This window comes from Ornithorhynchus anatinus, chromosome 1 (assembly GCF_004115215.2).
Source record: "Ornithorhynchus anatinus isolate Pmale09 chromosome 1, mOrnAna1.pri.v4, whole genome shotgun sequence".
Lineage (NCBI taxonomy): Eukaryota > Metazoa > Chordata > Mammalia > Monotremata > Ornithorhynchidae > Ornithorhynchus > Ornithorhynchus anatinus.
In genome coordinates, this window is record NC_041728.1 from 115775964 (window position 1) to 115790806 (window position 14843).

At 44.1% G+C, this 14843-nt stretch overlaps 1 protein-coding gene and 1 non-coding gene across 2 annotated transcripts in view; one reads left to right on the plus strand and one right to left on the minus strand.

Moving 5' to 3' along the window:
• The window catches only part of SPSB4 (splA/ryanodine receptor domain and SOCS box containing 4), a 204144-nt gene that overhangs the window by 42655 nt on the left and 146646 nt on the right, over nucleotides 1-14843 (plus strand). The gene's annotated exons all lie outside the window — the stretch shown is intronic.
• LOC114817193 lies at nucleotides 7608-7745 on the minus strand. Its single transcript, XR_003765032.1, has one exon. It is a non-coding gene; the product is annotated as a small nucleolar RNA SNORA7 (small nucleolar RNA).

Genomic DNA, 14843 nt, shown 5'->3' on the forward strand with positions numbered 1-14843 from the left:
AAACACCATAAAAAAAAAGCCCAAGATGAGGGCAAGATACTAGGATAAGACTGATAACAGATGGAGGTCCATTTAAGAGGCTGAGAAGAGAAGCGAGAATAGAGGGGCAATTGAAATGGCATCAACCAATTTGAGATGGAAAGGCAGGATTGAGGAAATCCCCCTGCTGTGTCCCAAGTCTCCTTAACAGCTCTTGAAAAATCAATTGAAACCCATTAATCAGTTGTGAATCTTATTTTTCCAGCCTAGAACAATATATCAGAACTCAGGAGGAGTGATCAACGTCGTATCCTGTAGACAATCACAGTCATGCTCAAGTGGTGTATTTTTGACTGCATAATATGTGGGAGTACTCATCCAGGTGGGATGTATAGAAATGTGATACATTTGAGGGGATTATTATCATTAATAATAAATGGTATTTGTTAGGGCTCACTCTGTACTGAGCATTGGGCTAAATGTTCACATCGCTACAAGATGATCAGGTCAAACACAGTTCCTGTCCAACATGGAGCACCCAGTCTCAAGTGGGTGGAGAACAGGCATTGGATCCCCATTTTATAAATAAGGAAACTAAGGCACAGAGGAGTTAAGTGACTTGCCCAAAGTCAAGTAGACAAATGGCAGAGCTGGAATTAGAACCCTGATTCGCAGACCCGTGCCCTTTTCATTCGTTCATTCATTCGCCAGGCCACACTGCTTCGACCACTGGGGATAGATCCAATATAAGCAGATCCCTGTCTCACATTTTAGAGATGAAGGAACATACTAATAATTGCATTAGCTATGGGCTTACTGTGTGTGTGCGCCAAACACTGTACTAAGCATTAGGGGTCGATACAAGATAGAAGATAATCAGGCCAGATGCAGTTTCCATCTCACATGGGGCTCACAGACAAAAAGGAAGGGCGAACAGATATTGGGTCCTCATTTTATGGATGAGCAACTGAGGCACAGTGCATTTAAATGATTTGTCCGTGGTTACACTAGGCAAGTGGCAGAGCATGGGTTACAACCCAGGTCTGTGCTCTTTCCACCAGACCACACTGCTTCTCCTGAGCTTTCAATTTTTGCAGCGTATAGCAGTGCTTCTGCTATAAAGACATAAAGGAAAGTGAGAGGGAAAATTACTCTCCTGTTATTTTTGAGTTATCGTAACAATACCGTTTTATTTCTAGTAGGGACCATTTAAAGCAAAACTTACTTGATAGCCTTTTCAACATCATAAACCATTTGAGATTTCACTGAGTGCATTGCACTTTTTGATTATTTTACTCTGCTCTCAGCCCATTCCACCTCCCATGTAGCCTACTCTTGGAAAATAATTTCTGTGTTCTGAATATATGGCCCTTTATCCCTTAGGCCCTCCTGTGCCTGGTGACCTACATTTAGGAGTTTAGAATGAGTAGCTGGATCAACCTTTAGGTGAAACTCCACCTTTATTCTCTGAGGTACAGAGCTGAGATTCCTTTTAAAAGAGACCTCTGTCTCCTATTAGATTCCTGAAAAAGTTGGTTGAAACCAAAATAACTTTTTCACAGGTGATCACTTTTGAGATTTAATTTTTTTTTTCCAAAAAATAGAAATGTGGTGAAAAGTGATCCTTTTGGGTTATTCAGCAAACGAAACCATCTGGATCAGCAAATCAAAATGTATATATTCTGTGCTTGGTAGTTATAGTATTTACACTCAGGGCTACCATTACGATTATTTCACCACGCATGTTGGTAAAAAGGCCGTAACACCAACGTTTTTGCGTATGATATGCCAGGCTGTTTACGCAGGTATAAGCACGTGAGTGGCATTTGAACCTGGCAGTGTTGCGAATCGAATCTTCCGCTTAGCTAAGGGGGACGATGGCATGCCACCTGAAAAATATACAAAAATAATAATAATAATTGTGGTATTAAGTGCTTACTATGTGTCAAACCCTGTATTAAGCACCGAAGTAGATACAAGATAATCAGGTCCCACATGGGGCTCCCAACCTAAGTAGGAGGAGGCTGGTATTGATTCCCCATTTTGCAGATGAGGGAACTGAAACACAGATAAATCAAGTGACTTGCCTAAAGTCCTACAGTAGGGAAGAGGTGGAATCGGGATTAGGACCCAAGTCCTCTGACTCCCAAACCCGTGCTCTAGATTTGCACTTGAATTTTAGGGTCGTGTGACAAAACCTTCCCAAACCCCCTGTTGTAGCAACGAAGTGACATTTGACTAGCGATTTGCCAGACCAAGTTCCTACCCAAAGTGCAGTGAAAGGATCTTGAAGGTAGCGGGCAGGAGTGGAGAAGAGAAATGTGACCCTGCGTTAGCTCAGCTGGTAGAGTGGAGGACTGTAGTAGTGAAACCTTAGACATCCTTAGGTTGCTGGTTCAATTCCAGCTCAAAGGAGTCCTTACTTTTTAAAGCGGCATGGCCCAGTAGCATGAGCATGGGCTCGGGAATCAGAAGGACCTGGGTTCTAATCCCGGCTCCACCTCTTGTCTGCTGTGTGACCTCGGGCAACGCGCTTCACTTCTCTGTGTCTCGGTTACCTCACCTGTAAAATGGGGATTAAGACTGTGACCCCCCCCCCCCCCCCCCGTGGGATGGGGACTGTGTCCAATCTGATTACCTTATATCTACACCAGTGTTTCGAACAGTGCTTGGCACAGTGTAAGCACTTAACAAAGACTCTAATAATTATTATTATTGGTTCAGAGCGAGAGTTGAGTGTGACATTTCCTTAAAATGGGAGTTTATTTGGAGATGTGGAAGCGAGCCAAGGTTTGGCAGGAGAAGGGGTTGGCTTGATAAGGAGCCAGCCATTGGAGAGTCTTAAACCTGATGGTCAGGAGCCTAAATTGGATACAGTTAGTAGCTTAAGGAGCAAGACTGCTTTCCAGAATTAAATTTGTTTCTTTCAGAGACTAATGCAAAACCATTGCAGAGTAATTTGGGAACAGACCTTTCAAATTGATTTTCTTTTCTGCTTTCTGTCTTGACCCATTTTTCATCAGAAACTTGGGTCTTGCACTTTATCTCCAAGGAGAGAGAGAAAAACTTACTCGATAGGTCATTTCCAGAGGTGAGAAAAAGGTGAGAGGGCCCCAAAACAACAGAGAGCTGAGTTCTTCCCTTGTTATGGGAATACTGAGCAAGAAAACACTGTGTTCTTATCCTGCAACAGGTCTGAAAGTCTGGGCTCCTAATTCCCAACATGTTGACAATCACTGGTTGTTTTTCCAAAATGAGTAGACTTACGTCTTTGAATAAACAGTGATTATTCACAGTTAATTCACTCCTCTCAAATCCTTCAGCCTATCCCTGACCCTCCAGTAGATTCACGAGAAGCAACGTGGCCTAGTGGATAGAGCACAGGCCTGAGAGACAGAAGGGCCTGGGTTCTAATCCTGGCTCTGCCAACCGTTTGCTGTATGACTTCGGGCAAGTCACTTCACTTCTTTGTGCCTCAGTTATCTGTAAAATGGGGTTTGAGACTGTGAGCCCCATCTGGGACAGAGATTGTGTCAAACCTGATAAAACTTTATCTACCCCTTCGCTTATATCTTCATGCCTAGCCCATAGTAACGCTTAACAAATACCATATTTCACTTCTCTGGGCTTCAGTTCTCTCCTGTATAAAATGGAATTGAGATTGTGAGCCTTATGTGGAACATGGACTGTTTCCAACCTGATTAGCTTGAGACGCGGCATGGCTTAGCAGAGAGATCGCGGGCTTGGGAGTCAGAGGTCGTGGGTTCTAATCCCAGTGCCGCCGCTTGTCAGCTGTGTGACTTTGGGCAAGTCACATAACTTCTCTGTGCCTCAGTTACCTCATCTGTAAAATGAGGATTAAGACTGTGAGCCCCACGTGGGACAGCCTGAATCCGGACAACCTGATTACCCTGTATCTACCCCAGTGCTTAGAACAGTGCTTGGCACGTAGTAAGTGCTTAACAACTATCATAAGTATTATTATTATTATTATGCCTGGCACATAGTAAGCACTTAAGCACCATTAAAAAACAACAGCAAGCAATGAGTTGACTTTCATTTTCAAGTGGATGCAAAAAATCAGTAGTTGGTATACACATAACTTTTAAAAGGTTAAATATTAAAATGCATTTAGCGTTGAATATATCAAGAGGTCTCTGAGCTTGACATTCTTGTGTCAGACTTTACTATCTTTGTTTCAGGATGCATTGCCCCACTAATCTTTTCAGAAAATGTGGGAGAAATAATACAAATTATAAGGCCATGACATTCCTTTGCAGTTCAAATGGAATTTGAAATGGCTGCTGTAGAGTGAGTATTTAGTCTTGTTTGGCAAGTTTCAGAAATGTTCAAAGAATGCTTCGAAGGAATTTCTGGGAAAGCCAACATTTAGTCAAACCATTTTGAGTTTGAATTTATTCTAAGGCATCTTACCCTGTTCCTCCACCTTCTCCATGTAACTTCCTGGAAATTCAGGATGCATGCAGGTAATGAGATTTTTACCTGGGGAAGCTTCATATAACTATTTTGGAGACTTTTTATTTAATTGTGTATATGTATGCAAATATATGTACATGTATAAATACTTGTGTAATTGTGTATATATACACCCCCACACATGTATTGCACAAATTTCTCCCTGTAGCGGACCTTGAAGTTTGATTCTTCTAAAGGAATTGAGGACAAAAGGTTGAGAAAAGACAAATATTTAGAAAATGCTAGGGATACTTATTTTAACTATAATTGTAAAGACTCTTTTTACGAGAATAGAGCTACTGGGAGACGTGTGAGTTCTCCCTGCTTTTGGGCTTATGACTTGGCTAAGATCTTAATGAAGAATCTCACATTGAAGAAGAAAAAAAGGTAATCTGTGGATCAACTGACCTTATGGTAGTCATTGAAAACCAGGACACTGAGACACAATCCCTGATTTGTTCATGTTCCTCTTCACCACTTGGCAACTTTGGTGGAGTGGAGAGATATCTGAATGCAAGTCTCAGAATGCTGTGGGATGCAACTGAACATGTACAGACCATGTTCCAGCTTGGATGGGAAGTCAAAACATTTAAAATAATCAACAGCTGGGGGTCGATACAAGGTAGCCCAGACAGTCCTCATTCAGGGATAATTGTATTCTGTTCTAAAATTGTTCAGGACAGCCTATTAGCATCTGGAACTGTCCTAGCTAAACAAGGATTTATGACAGGCTACTCATGGGTGTATTTGCCTTCTGTCCTAGTCTCTGCCTTAAGTCTCTCCCTTCTCGCTTACCCAATTTGAATTCTGATGAGGCTTTGACTACACTTTTAGGACAAATCAGAGTAAATATGTCCTTCCCAGGCATTGTGGAGAAGACAGTCCGGGACCGGTTTTGCTCTCAAATTGTGAAAGCCGTGCCTGTACGCACATAACTTATGTAGCTAATGGAAATTGTAATAGATTTTTTCTAAGTAGGTTTCCATGCTACAGATTTTTTTTTTTTATTGTGGTGGATGCTTTATCTTTCTGCTTTCAGACATCTAGTTTATTCCACAATCTCTCCTTGCAATGAACCCTCTTATTGTTACCCAAAATATGAAACTCCCAGAATGATATAGAGGGTAGAGTCCACACACTATTTGGAAATGGTAATTGCCGTAATCATATTCTCTAGCTACCTGTTTCCATTCTGGGCTTGGATGAGTGAAACTCTAATTCGGTTGCATAAAGAGTTCATGCCATTTTCTTCAAAACCAATTCTGCAGCAGCTGTGTACAGAGTTTTTTCTGGAAAATCATTAGTCATGGAAAACTTGCACCAACCAGTCTGCTTTCATCAATAACATGGCCTTGCCTTAATTTTGCTGCTCCTCATATTGCTAAATTGAGAAAACCTAAGTATCTGCTGGCAGCGTATACTCCTTTCATACGATGGATGCAACCTGTAAGACACGGCTGAGCCAAAATTCGCAGCCAGATCCTGAAGTGTACATTAACTATCCAGCCATTCCTGATTCATCACGTGCGGCATGGCCTAGTGGATAGAGTACTGGCCTGCGAGTCAGAAGGATCTGGGTTCTAATCCCACATCTGCTGTGTGACTGTGGGCAAGTCACTTTTTATTCATTCATTCATTCAATAGTATTTATTGACTGCTTACTGTGTGCAGAACATTATACTAAGCGCTTGGAATGTACAGTTCAGCAACAGATTAACTTCTCTAAGCCTCAGTTATCTCATCTGGAAAATGGGGTTTAAGACCGTGAGCCCCATGTGGGACATGGACTCTCTTTAACCTGATTAGCTTATATCTACCCCAGTGCTTAGTACAGTGCCTGGCATATAGTAAGCACTTAATAAATACCATTTAAAAAAATATGTTCTGTCATCCTGCGCCAGAATTTGGACTTGACTCAGGATGATGTGGCTCACAAAGACAAGCTATGTGGTCACACTATTGGGAGAATCTTGTAGTTCTGATATTTCCAGTAGGGGCCTTGGCTTCAGAGTTGTTAATTGATTTTTTTTTGGCCATGCCCGTACAGAAACCCTGGCATATGGGGTGGCGGAGAACAAAGTCAGTGATGTGGGGCTCACGGAGGGGTTACTGCAGGCCAAAACCCTGGGATGTTTTCAGGCAGATAATAATAATGATTCATTGTGGCATTGTGTTTACTACATGGCAAGCACTGTACTAAGCATTGGGGTAGATAATGATTGTGCTTTCAAGTGCCTACTCTGTGCCAGGCATTGTACTAAATGCTGGGATGGATACAAGCAAAGTAAATTGGGCACAGTCCCTATCCTATGTGGGGCTCACAGTCTCAATCCCCATTTTAGAGATGAGATAACTGAGGTACAGAGAAGTGAAGTGAGTTGCCAAAGGTCACACAGCAGACAATTGGTGAAACTGGGATTGGAACCCATGACCTTCTGACTCCTAGGCCCGTGCTCTATCTGCTCTAGATAAAGGTCGGACACAGTTCTGGTCCCACATGGGATTTACGGTCTAAGGAGGAGGGAGAGCAGGAATTGAATTGTCATTGTATAGATGAGAAAACAGAGGCACAGAGAAGTTCTTGTCTCTCAGGCTTCCAACCCATTTCTTAAGGCCTTCTCCTGACTGGAATTCTCCCTCTCACTTTCAAATCTGCCAGACCACAGCTCTCCCCATCTTTAAATCCCTTCTAAAATACCATTCCATTATGGACGGTTTCTCCAGGTAAATTTTTGTTCTCCCAACTGCCATCTCAATACTCCTCTATCACCTCATCAGTGACAACCCTTCATAGTACTTCTGTATATATTGACTTCCCCTTGTATATCAATTTTTTTCATTGATTCATTCTATTATTGTATATTATATTATATCATTGTATATTATATTTATTGACTGTGGAGAACACAGCACTAAGCACTCGGGAGAGTCTTGTCTTAAGCTTTCGAGCAGTCTCCGACCCATAGCGACCCCATGAACACATCTGTCCCAGAAAGCCCCACCTCCATTTGCAATCATTCTGGTAGTATCTTCACAAAGTTTTCTTGGTGAAAATATGGAAGCGGTTTACCTTTGCCTTCTTCTGCTCAATAAACGAGTGTCTACCCTCTACTCTCTCCCATGCCTCTGCTGTCCAGCACAGGTGAGTTTTGACTTGTAGCAGCTTGCCTTCCACTCGCTAGCCACAGCCCAAGCTAGGAATGGAATGGACAGGCCTCTGCTTGACTCTCCCTCCCATAGCCTAGACTGGTAGAGTACTGGAAACTCTCCAGGTGCGACCCTGAAAGGGTGCTTGAGAGAGTACAATGCAACAATAACAGACACGTTCACATTCCCTGCCCACTACTTTTTCTTCTTTCTGTAAAGTTTTGTCTGTACCCCCAACTAGGTTGAAGATTCCTTGAAGGGGAGGATTCTGTTGCCTATTTCTCTTGCACTCTCCGATATACTCAGTATAGTGCTCTGCACATAGCAGGCTGTTAATAAATGCTATTTATTCTTTGCCTCAAACCAGCTTTTCTACTGAAAAATTCAGTTTGGCTGGCCACATTTAACTCCTGTGGACCTGACCTCAGAATTCTTAAGCTGAAATAAAAGGTCAAACAAGTAAGCAATTAGATAGAGAGACAGAGCCATTCTTGGGTATAGGCCTAATCCAGACTTCTCTTAGATCTTGGTTATATTCCTGACTGCTTGGCTCCAACATCGAAAACTGCAAGTCACATTAAGAGAATATAACACGCAAATGCTCATGCTTTCTCTCTCTCCTTCTCTCTCTCCCCCCTGGTGGGAGGCTAGGGAGAATTTTACTTGGGGACTTAATTTTGGCCTTTTCAAATGGTTGCTATTGCCCTACACTAGTCACAGGGCGTAATATTTCAAGACTGTTCTATTATAGAACAGATCAGACCTCCTTACGTTATAGTAATCACACATTATGACTGTTTTCTTTTTATGTTAATTTCCTGGCAGCTGCAGAAAGAGTACCAGAAGGTGAAATTGGCATTATATTCTCACCATTTTAGAGGGTAACAAATATAACTTAAAATTCCAGTGTGAGTGTGGCCTAGGAAATCAGTGTTTTGGGTCAAAGGAAAATGAGATGTCGTTTTTCGAGGCCTTTGGTTATAAAAGTAATCTGAGCTGGTGATATGTAAACACCCCGTTTCAGTAGTGAAATTGCAATATATACTCTGGTAATAGGTAAATGGAACTAGGGCTCAATGTCTATGAATATAAAGTAGATACTGTGTCTGGGTCAACACTGAGCAAGCACTGTGGCTCAGAGCAGCTCTTTGATGGCGTTAGGCTGGGTAGACTGGGCCGTGGGAGGGGTGGGAGCTGGGGGGCAATGGGGGAAGGGAAAGGAGGAGTCAGACAGTGGGAGGGAGGAGGAGGAGGAGGAGGCAGAACAGGGTGGAGGAGGAGGAGACAGAACAGTGTGGGAGAGAAGGAGGAGGCAGAACAGTGATGGGAGAGGAGGAGGCAAAACTGGTGGGAGAGGAAGAGGAGGAAGAACAGTGGGGAAAGAGGAGGAGGCAGTGGAGGAGGAGGAAGAGGAGGAGGAAGCAGAACAGTGGAGAGAGAGGAGGAGGAGGCGGCAGTGTGGAGAATGAGGAGGAGGCAGAACAGTGGTGGGAGAGAAGGAGGGAAAACTGGTGGGAGAGGAGGAAGAAGAGGAAGAACAGTGGGGGAGGAGGAGAAAGGAAGCAGGACAGTGGGAGGAGGAAGCAGAAGAGTGTGAGAGAAGAGGAGGCAGAACTGGTGGGAGAGGGGGAGAGGAGGAAGAGGAGACAGAATAATGTGGGAGAGGAGTCAGAACAGTGGTGGGACAGTTGTGGGAGAGGAGGAGGAGGAGGTAGAACAGTGGTGGGAGAGGAGGAGGAGGAGGAAGAGGCAGAACAGTAGTGTAGGAGGAGAAGGTGGGGGGGAGGAGGCAGAACAGTGCAGGGTGGCACGGGATGTGGAGAAGTGGGGCCAAGGAAAGGGGAGGACAGTGGGGAAGGGACCTGGGGATGCAGAAGTTCTGGAGCCTGAGACAGAACCCGTCAGCCTAGGGAGGGTGGGGGATGAGGGCTGCTGAGGGGAAGGAGCCCTGCCTTGGGTAACACTATTCAGAACCTAGAGTCTGCCACCTTGGGAACCGGGCTCACCTGTAGCTCTCCAGAACCTTTGTGTTCCTGCCCAGGTCCCCCAAAGCCTTGATGTCACTTCCGACTCGTGCGACTCTGCAGAGGGAGGGGAGGGGAGGCGAAGGAGACTAGACCGGCTGTAGAGTCCAGGGCCGAAACGATAACGGTCAGGGGACGGGCCATTTGGAAGCAGGATTGTCCAGTAGGAGATGGAGGGCTGGAATGTAAGAAATGAGACTAGTATGTCAAATTTCAATATTGAGAAATGAAAACCCCAGATATGTAGTTGACTTTTGAGTTGGCCTTTGTCTTGCCCCTCTAACATTTTATCTGTCACTTGGTTGTACGAACTTTTCTTTGTTTAGAATGTTTCCCGAATTGCTTCCCGCATGTATTAGCTCCATGCCGATAAGGAACGTGTACTGAGTGGGAGCAGCATGGCTCAGTGGAAAGAGCGCGGGCTTGGGAGTCCGAGGTCGTGGGTTCTGGTTCCCGCTCCACCACTTAGTAGCTGTGTGGCTTTGGGCAAGTCACTTCACTTCTCTGTGCCTCAGTTACCTCATCTGGAAAATGGGGATTAAGCCCCACGTGGACCAACCTGATTACCTTGTATCTACCCCAGTGCTTAGAACAGTGCTTGGCACACAGTAAGCACTTAACAAACTGTGATCTTTTACTACTCTCCCAAGTGTTCATTACACTGTTCTAAACCCAGTAAGCCTTCAATAAGTGCCACCTAATGATTGATGGTGCAACTTCAAGTGATCCTAAGGGTATATTTGGTAAATGGTTCCCTGAAGACTCTTTTAAACCTAGCTTCAATGCTTTCTCAGAGATATGGAAGCGATTACCCCTAAGAACTGGGTGGAGAAAAGGAGAGAGAAATCAGTGACCTGTTCATCCTGGGGGCATTCTCCCATTGATTTGCTTACTAGAAATCCTGCTTTTAAGCATATGAATTGGGGTTGAAGAATAGAATTCTCCAACTCAAGTAGCCCTGGTCAACAAGCTTTCTACTCGGGGTCAAATACTCCTTCCAAGAAGTCCAAGCTAAGTTTTTAGAAGTTTTTTCCTCACAGAAATCCCCTCTCTTCCTAGGCCCCATACACAGCTTCACCCATTTGATGAGGATCAAGTTGGTCCATACATTAGGAGCACTCTCAGAGATCCTAAGCCACCAAATCTGCTTTGCTCGGCAATCAAATTAATTATGACATTCCAGATACGATGCTACTCCCCATGGAAATGTGGGAAATGATATGTTTGATTTTTTTTTTCCAAGTAGCACATGGAAAGTAAAAATCGCTATCCTTTGGATGTGTGAAATTGGAGACCTGCTGTCAGTAGTATTCAGGAAACACTGACAGGAATTAGGGTATCTTGGAGAAATCATAAATTTGTCAGTGGGGGGCAAGGGCTAGGGATTAATTGAAAAGTTTAATGTAAACTTCTGGGAATTGGTAAAAAGAATGCACATTTATCCATCTAATCTTATGACATCCAGTCTACTACCTGATAAAACTTGCTTTTAGTTCGGGTGCCCTTTCAAACATTTGTTCCGAGTACTGCTGCTTTTGTTTTGATAGCACAGGATCCTATCAGAACTGTCACACAAAAGGATTAATGGGGCTATGGCTTTGCGTGATTGTTTGATCTTTGTGAGTGAAGTACTTGGGAAAAGGAATGGGAACGACAACTGAATTCAGTCGGTTTTGGTTGATTGAACATCAGCCCTATACCAAATTTCCCCAGAAGCCATAAAATAGGAGACTATCAATTTTTATGTTAAGAAAAATTAAATTATTTAGTTGGTGCCTTATCTCCTGTTCTCCAGGCTACCTACATTGTGAGGTCAGCATTGGTTTAACTCTAGAGCTTGGATTTTCATGTGCATTCACTTGGATCGGTATGCGGAATGGGAATTAGAGGGATTGGGAAATACTGCCTGTGGATGACCAACGATTTAATAATTTCTCTGCTCGAGGATTGGTGAATTGTTGTTGAGGTTTAAGGATGTGCCCCATTTTATCCATAATTCTTATTTTGAATTTCTTGCACCTCCTTCGCTTAACCAAAGCAGCAATTTCTGGGCTGATTAAGAACTTTCGACCTGATTCCTAATCAAAATATGTACTACTATGATTCTGAAAATCTATTGCTCTAATAAAATGTATTTCTTGTTAGGTTCAGTCAGGCAGGACATAAATCAGTGGAAAATTTTTCTGGCAAGGATGGGGAATCCAACTCAAGCAGATTAGAGAAATTCTATAAAATAGATTATTGGGGACTATTTAGAAATATTTCTCTCACCCCCAAATCTTTATCATAATGGGAGAAATAATAAAAACGAGACTTAATCCAAACAGATGCTCCCAGATAACAATGTTCACTCTGAATTGAGAGGAAAGGATGGGTAGGGATTATATTGCTAGTTGATTAATAAGGGTAATCCAGGTAACTCTTCCAGAAGAGGTAGACTTTAAGCCACGTTTTTGGTATGGTGCTTCTTTTTAAGTAGACAGATATTATTCAGTGGTGCTGGTTTTTTTTTTTTTGTGGTATTTAAGCTCTTACAATGAGCCAGTCATTGTACGAAGTGCTGGGGTAGATAAAAGCTAATCAGGTTGGACACAGTCCCTATCCCATATGGGGCTCACAGTCTGAATCCTCATTTTACTGTTGAGGAATCTGAGCCACAGAGAAGCGAAGTGACTTGCTCAAGGTCCCACAGCACACGTGGCAGAGTCAAAATTAGAACCCATGTGCATCTGAGTCCCAGGCCCGTGATCTATCCAATAGGCTATGCTGCCTCTCAGCTGTTTGACAAAGGACTTGTTGGTTGGTGAGGAAGGCCTAGAGGAAGACTTGAATGTGTATGCCTGCTAAGAATTGGATGGAAGTCTGGGGTCCATAACGATTCTGAGCAATCTGCTGATCTTGGAAGTCAAACAATTCCCTTCCAGGGTTGGATGTTCTTCAGCTCTGGCAAACCAACATTCTCCAGAGACTGGAGAGACCCGCTGAGTCAGTGGGAGGGTCGGGAGGGATGACATTGAGGAGAGGTGTAGTCCACCTAAGGACAATAACCCATGGAAGCAGCATGCTTAGTGGATAGAGCCCAGGCCTAGGCATCAGAAGGACCTGGGTTCTAATGCCGGCTCTACCACTATCTGCTGGGCAAGTCACTTAACTTCTCTGTGCCAGTTACCTTGTCTATAAAATGGGGATTAAGAGTTCCTTCCCATGTGGGGAAGGAACTGTGTCCAATCTGATTAACTTGTATCTACCCCCGTGCTTAGAGCAGTGCTTGGCACATAGTAAGGGCTCAACAAATACTCTTGTTATTGTTATTACCAGTTGACCTGGTTTCAGGTCCATTCTTTCCCAATCACGGTGGGAAGTGCTAAATTGCATGACTGAACTAGGATAAATACTCGGAAGGTTCCAGGGCAGTGTTTTCATTCCATAGTATTTGAGCGCTTACTTGAGGGCTATCCATTTTCCACTTCAAGCCTCGGCAAATTCCATTTGGAATGTTAGTAAATATCAATTGGTGTAAAACATATTTTTTTGTTTCCTAATGACATTTGGGCTTTGAAGTGGAAATCACCCGCTATACCTTACAACCTTCCCTTTCCCTCACCTCTGGTCCCCACACCTGTCTCTCTGCACTAGAATCCTCCTCAGTCCAAAAAGCAGCATGGCCCAGTGGATAGAGCAAAAGACTGCGAACCCAGTGTGGAATCGGGACTGTGTCCAAACCCATTAGCTTGTACCTACTCCAGTGCTTAGTACAGTGCCAGGTACATAGTAAGCTCTTAACAAATACCATTAAGAAAAACAAACCTGGATTCTAATCCTGACTCCGCCACTTGTCTGCTGCCTGACCTTGCACTTCACTTCTCTGAGTCTGTTACCTCGTCTGTAAAATGGGGATTAAGACTGTAAATTCAACGAGAGACAGAGGCTGTGTCCAACCCGATTTTCTTGTGTCTACCCCAGCATTAAAGTACAGTGCGTAGCACATAAGTGCCTAACAAATAATATAAAAAAAAAGGATACCTAGAAATGTGGCTTCACAACCTGCTGGGCGTGGCTTCCTATCTAAGAGGATGGGGCTGCTTGCGTGGCGTGACCCTGGAGGCTTCTGGGATTCATATTTGTGCCTTGCTCTGCGTGTGACTGTGAGGTAGTTCCGCAGCCTCTATGCTTTCTGGGGGCTGAAAGTAGCCCCGAGTGCGAGGGGTCCCTAATGGCAGGGGATCAGATCAAGGTTTCCAGGTCGAGTGTGGCCTGAGCAGGGCCCTTTCCCATATCTCTGCAGTGTCCTGGAATATTAGGTTTGTCCACATGAGCTTCAGGGTTGCACACTGAGTAGGGATAAACCCTCGGCTTTACCACCTCTCTCTGGATGCGTTACCTGGTTTCCCCTCACCCTGACTCTTGCCCCTACATCCCTTGTTCCTGCTCACTGTAAACATTGCCTCCTGCTTCCGGGAGCTCCTCTTGTCAAGGTCAGAGAGCTAAGGTCACGGCGTCGAACGGACCCGTGGCCTAGTGGTAAGAGCACAGGAGTAAGTCGGGACCCTTGGGTTCGTTTCAGCTTCTCCACTTGCGTGACATTATTATTACTATTGAGTCACTTGACTTCTCTGGGCCTCTGCTTCCTCATCTATAAAATGGGGATTAAGTATCCTCCCTTCCCCTTAGACTTTGAGTCCCTTGTGGGGCAGGTACTCTTTCCGATCCGATATGATTCTACTCTGTTTACTCCAGGGCTTGGGAAATAGTAATGCTTAACCTCAATTGCTTCTCATGACTAATATTTGGCAGCCCACCAGCCAAGAACAAGAGAGCCCCTGCCGCTTCCCTCCGCACCCTTCGCCTCCAGGAGCCAGGAGGTTGAGCAAGCCCCCATCAGCTAATTCATTTATTCAGTCGCAGTTATCGAGCACTTACTCTGTACAGAGCCCTGTACTAAGCACCTGGGAGAGTACAGTAGAACAATAAACAGACACATTCCCCACCCACGATGAGCTTACACTCTAGAGGGGAAGACAGACATTAATATAAATAAATTACAGATATGTCATCTTGCCGAGGTTTTGTCCTGGGCACCTGCTGAGTCCGGTGCTGGCTTTTCAAAGGCTGCAGCACAGAGGAGCTCAAGCAGGGAGGGGAAATGATGAGCCAGTTGCTCTCAAGGATCAACTATGGAAACAGCATGGCTTAGTGCAGACAGCAAAGACCTGGGAG